At 40.7% G+C, this 6,265-nt stretch overlaps 1 pseudogene; it reads right to left on the bottom strand.

Annotated features, from left to right (window-relative positions):
* Positions 1-792: 792 nt before the first annotated feature.
* Positions 793-1,832, bottom strand: LOC115030378 (small ubiquitin-related modifier 1 pseudogene; annotated as a pseudogene).
* Positions 1,833-6,265: the final 4,433 nt, after the last annotated feature.

Below are 6,265 nucleotides of genomic sequence, written 5' to 3' on the forward strand. Positions count from 1 at the left end.
AATAACCCAATTTAAAAATGGGATACAGCGCTAAACAGAGAATCCCGAATGGCTGAGAAGCACTTAAATAAATGTTTAACATCCTTAGTCATCAGGGAAATGAGAATCAAAATGACCCTGAGATTACATCTCACACCAGTCAGAATGGCTAAGATCAAAAACTCAAGTGACAGCACCTGCTGGTGAGGATGTGGAAAGAGGAACACTCCTCCTGTGAAACTTTGCTTATAGTGGGGTTTTTTTTTCAACTGCCCAATTTTTGTTTTATTTCTTATATAAAAAATTCCCATCCTTTTGATCTTTATACCAAATAAAAAAATCCCCCACTTTCTAAAGACTTATTTATTTGATGTACTTAAGTACACTGTAGCTGTCTTCAGACACACCAGAAGATGGCATCAGATCCCATTATAGATGGTTGTGAGCCACCATGTGGTTGCCTGGAATTGAACTCAGGACTTCTGGAAGAGCAGTCAGTGCTCTTAACCTCTGAGCCATCTCTCCCTCAAAATGCCCCACTCTTATGCAATACAAGTATTTTCTTTGTCATTTGGTATAGCTCACAGTATTAATTTAAGATATGTATAGAAAATCTATAGAGACAAAGGAGAAGGGAGAGTAAAACCTTTCCCAATAGGTTTTATTTATTTTTTTTGTTTTTTTGTTTTTACAAATATTGTGTATTTTAATGAAGCTGGTACAGACGATGTCCCTTGAAAACCCATGTCCCAGGCCAAAAAGTACAAACAGAATCAAAAGCAGTGTCTGTTGAGTACACTTCTGTATGAGTAACTTTATTAATAACTGCTGATGAACATTAGAATGTTCCTGGGATCTTCTGACAATACTGTCTTGCTCAAGACACTTTCTTTCTCTCCAGTGAAGCCACCTTTGGAGTTAGCTGTTGCTCTCACTGTATCTGTCATCTTGACTACAAACATGATGTTCTTCTTTTGGTCCAGACCCTCAGATTTTAAAAGTAGCTTCAAGCTGAGGAAAGGTCATTTTCCACAGTTCAGTTCTCTGAAAAATTTCCATCTCTCACTGAAAATCACAGTCCAGGAGTGAAGCAACCACATGCTGGAACTTCAGGGCCAATTGAAGGGTCATAGGAAAGTTCCCATTGGTCGATCTTTTTATCATCACAAACCTGAAAATGCACAGTTCTGAAAAGGGTGGCCTCTCTGTGCACACATGTAATCTCTTAAAGGAAAAAGGGCAGTATTAAGGGAGCTGAGGTCTGATCACCAAAAATCAGCACAACAAAAACAACCAATAATGAATATTGAACACTAGAATTCATATGTTCTAAGAGATGGAGTGCCAGTAATCAATTTTCATTTTGAACACCACATTACAAAAGAAATATTTTTAAACATAAAAAAGGATTGAGGGAAAGGAAAAAATAAAAAATAAAAAGAATTATCTAAACCGCCGAGTGACCCCCCGTTTGTTCCTGAGAAACTTTAATCACATCTTCTTCCTCCATTCCCAGTTCTTTCGGAGTATGATTATCAGCAATTCTCTGACCTTCAAAGAGAAACCTGAGTGAATTCATTGGAACTCCCTGTCTTTGATAGTATGATTCTTTGAGTTTCTTGAGATGTGTTGTCATTTTCACTTTGAAATGTATCTCACTGCTATCCTGTCCAATAACTTTGAGTTTAATGTATTCTCCTTCCTTCTTATCGCCTAAAGTCCTCAGTTGAAGGTTTTGCCTCCTGGTCAGACATGGTGACGGTGGATTCACCCGGGGGTCTCCACACCACAGCGGCCTCCGGCAGGCAGAACCTCACTCTGAGGTTTACAAATCCGTCCCTTCTCTACAGCACAACCCCCAATAGGTTTTAAAGATCTGAGGTTAAGTCTTGTGTGAGAAAGAGTTCCTCTGATTCAAGATTATGTAACAAATCCCCCTATATTTTTCTCCTACTGACATTTTGAATTTTGAAAATTTGAATTATTGGCTCAAACATCAACTTCAAAACAGCACAAAAGGTTTTTGTTTCCCTTGAAAAACTCCAAAATATCAAGCAAATAACAGTATTTTCACAAATAGCAAACAACAAGTAAGAAGTAGATGAAGACCTACTGAGCCTCATTTCATTAAAATGAGCTTTCCAATGGGGGAAACAGACAATGGGGGCAGTTTTTCTGTCCTGAGAAGAGTTTCTGATCTAGGTATTGCAGAGCTGTTCTTAACAGAATGATAATAAAAAACATAAGTCAATAGAAACAGACACATGGTTAGGTCCAGTCATTGGAATCCACTGCACTAATTTTAGAACAATTATAATAACAAGTTCAAAGAATGTAAGGGAATTTTAGATATAATGGGGAAAGATAAAAGTATTTGAGAATACGGAAGAAAGATTTCCAGACCCTAAAACACAATACTTAAAACATACCAGATGCTACTAACAGTCCCTTGAGCTTTAGAGGAGAGCCTTAGTAAACTTGAACACAGGTTGACTTGCCCAACTAGGACAGCGTGCAGGAAAAGACTGACAATCACAGGAGTCATGGGGTTAGCAATCAAAATGATAATGGAGTCCTCATCAATGATGTAAACCAGAAGACAATGAAATGGTAACTTTGAAGGGGGAAAAGAAAAATCACTATCAACCCAGAATTGCACCACAGTGAAACCACCTCCCAGTGACACAGATGGACAGGGCAGATACAAAAGAACAGTTACAAGTGCGGCCATCATAAGGCAAGAATGGCAGATGTCCGACTCTGAAGGCACAAAAAGACCGTGGTCCCCAGAGTTCCTGTTGGGTCATGAATATTAGTGCTGTGTCCCCCCTGATAAGAAACCATTGTTCTTTTGTTTTCTCTAGTGCTGGCTCTCCAATCGCTAATATATTTTCCGAAATCCTCTACCTTCTTTTCATTTTTCACTTTGTAATAACAAATCTCCACATTTTATATAGGGGAAACCTCTAGGTTTTGCAATCAGAAAGCCATGGGTATAATTCCTCTAAGACAGAGACTTCTCACTTACAATTTTTTTCAGCTTTGTATTTGTGACTACTAAATGCTTAGATAAATTTTCCAAATGTTAATTTGTGTTTTAATTGCTCACATATGTACTGAAGCCCAGAGAAGTTGACACAAAGAAGAACACCGTGTCTCTCCCTGGGATTGTGAATGTCTAGGTAAACCATTTCCTTCATGCGCACAAACTATCTTTCAGTTAAACTTTTGCACACTCTCTTCTGAAAGAATGCAATACTACCCACTGGTTTGTAAACAATTAGAGAAGGCTGATGTTGCCTTTGATGAGATCATACCAATTTGTAATATAGACAGATTTAATTGGGGAAAACAGGCATGTAACAAAGAAAGGAACAAGAAAGAATTGCTCACCGACTTGAGCATTCTAAGCCAAATGGGGATCTTTTCTAAATGGCTACAATTTTAATTAACTATCCCCTGGGCAGTTAGCTTTCATCTGTAGATTCTTTCAACAAATAGTAGATTGGCTGTTACAAGAAACGCACTGTAGGAGGTGTCCCCTGCCGGCCACCTTGCAGCGGTGACATGCCCCTCTCTTACTTTGGAGGCAGTGTTTTTGTTTTTGCCCCCACCCTAAAAACATTAAGATCAGCATAAAAATAGACATCCTTTCATTCACACCCCATAGTTCAATACACGATTAAGATCACTCTTCTCTGTTTATTTTGACTCTTCCTCTTCTCTGTATCAGTTTTACCCTCAAGTTGACTGCCTTCAAGACTATGGTAACTAAAGCATGGGTAGACTTCACACTCAAGCATCATTTAAAAAGAGGAAAAGAAAGAGGGGGTGGGAAGAGGAGGATTCACATGGGAGGAACAGCGTTGGGGCCCCACCATACAGCGTGTGAAATTACATTACGGAACCACAGTGACTAATATAGCCCTGAGAGAAACACAAAAATAAAAATGTACATCAATGGAGGAGAATGGTCCAGAAACAAACCTACCCAGCTACTTCTGCCTAATTTTTAACAAAAAAAATATACCAAATTAAAAAAAAAAGACAACTTCTTCAATAAATGATGTTGGGGATATAGATATCCACACGAAGAAGGATGAAATTATGATGTTGGGAGTGCAGATATCCATGATTATGTCTTTTACTCCAGACAAAAATGAGTTTAGGATGGGTCAACAATATTAACATAAGGCATGAATAGTGGAAACTGCTGGAAAAGCGACAAAGGAGAAATATGTCAAGATATAAGCACAGGCAAAGTCTTGATATAAAGGACTCCAACAGCATAAGAAATAATCCCAAGAATTGGTGAATGAGATTACATGAATCCAAGCAGAAGGCACACCAGGGAAAGCAATCCCCAGCACAGAGGCAGCCTGCAGAAGGATGTCACGTGCTCGTGTGCGTCCAGGAGGGATAGATAGCTAGATGATTAGAGAATGGCAAAAATTAAACACAAAACCCAAAATCAACAGAATGTCTAAGGAAGTAAAGAGATAGTTGTCAAAAGAAACATAAGCGACCAGTACTACCTGGGAAAGACATTCGCATCCTTAGCCCCCTGCCACACACAAATTAAGACTACTTTGAGGGTGTTAAGAACAAAAACTTTTCTGCTCTTGTGTGCTTTTTTTTCTTAGTTTAGATTTATTTTGTTTTTGATTCTGGGTAGGTTTGTGTGTCGCTGTATAAATGAACAGATACATGGATCCGTTGGAAGCCCTTGGAGGCTGGAGAGATCAGACGCTCAACTTGCATCTGAGTTTCAGGCAGTTGTCAGCTGTGGGGACTGGGACTCAAACTCAGGTCTTCTGCATAAGCATTGCTAGCTTTATCCACAGACCACCCCCCCCCCTTTCACTCGGGCTTCTGTCTTTTATATCTTGGCCAAAACAGCTGACAGGAAGATAACAAAGGACAGCAAGCGTTGGTGAGGTTGTGAGGGAAAAGAAACCTTCATGTGCTGCTGCGAAGAGTAGAGCTGATATAGTCACTATGGGCACTCATCAAGTTTCCCTCCACAGCTAAAAGTATAATTACCAGATGACCCAGCCCTACCACCCTCAGGTGTTTACCCGGGGGGCTTTAAGTCCTATCAGAGAACCACTTACCCACCGGTGTTTATTGCCGCACTAGTCACAGCTAAAGAAGTGAGCCAGCCGAGGTGTCCAGCCGCAGATGAAAGGGAGAAGAAAATGTGTGCACACATACACACACACACACACACACACACACACACACACACACACACGACAGAATTTTATTTGGTGTAAAGAAATGTTAGGGGCTGCAGAGATGGCTCAGCGGTTACAAGATCTTCCAGGGGTCCTGAGTTCAATTCCCAGCAACCCCACGGTGGCTCACAACCATTTGTAATGGGATCCGATGTGCTCTCCTGGTGTGTCTGAAGACAGAGACAGTGTACCCACATACACGAAAGAAATAAATCTTTTTAAAAAGAGAGAGGTAAAAGAAATGTTAGGCTTGACTTTTGCAGGAAAATGGGTGGTACTGGAAGTCTTCATACTAAATGAAATTGATGAGACCCTAAAAAACAAACTGCACAGGTTTCTTCTCATACGCTCTTCCTGGGGAGCGGGGTGTGGGGGGAGGAGGAATGTGTGTGCATGCGCAGATGCGCACAAAGCTCACAAAACCCTTCCAGGCACGATAACGGGAAAGATGGGGTCTTAAAAGGGGGAGCCGAGACAGATGGTAATGTTATTCAGGTGCCATGACAGGCACAGGGTGGTTTTGAGTGGCAGGAATGGAGCTATCAAGAAGAGGGCAGTTAGGAGGAAAACGTAGATGAGGGGGATTAAGAACATATAAAACTGTCATAATAAAATTCCTTGTGCTAACTTAAACTAATCAAAAAGAAATTATTCCTCTAATTCAAGTGTATCTTTGCAAGAATCATGTTTAATTTACATTCTTAGAGAAATGTTTACAAATGTTTGCAAGACTAGGAACTAAACATAGCATTGGCCGGGCTGCAGCGACTCGGGGCTAAGAGCTACTCTCCTGTACATTAAATTAAAATGTTGGTGTTGAGACATAGACTCTTCAGAGTTCCGGCCTCACTCTCTTCACTGAGGTAACACCAACTGATCCCTATGGCAGCTCGATCCACTGTTCCAGGCCATTCACACACTCACTGTCCCCAAGGAGTTTTCAGAGGCACAAATCTGACCATGCTACCTCCCTGTGAGTCTCGCATGCACCTGTGCCCTGGCCTCAGCCTGGACCCTTAGCTTCATCCCTCATTCCAAGCCTTATTCTA

The sequence above is a fragment of the Mus caroli genome, unplaced genomic scaffold, assembly GCF_978045245.1.
Source record: "Mus caroli unplaced genomic scaffold, Mus_caroli_1 scaffold_2, whole genome shotgun sequence".
NCBI lineage: Eukaryota > Metazoa > Chordata > Mammalia > Rodentia > Muridae > Mus > Mus caroli.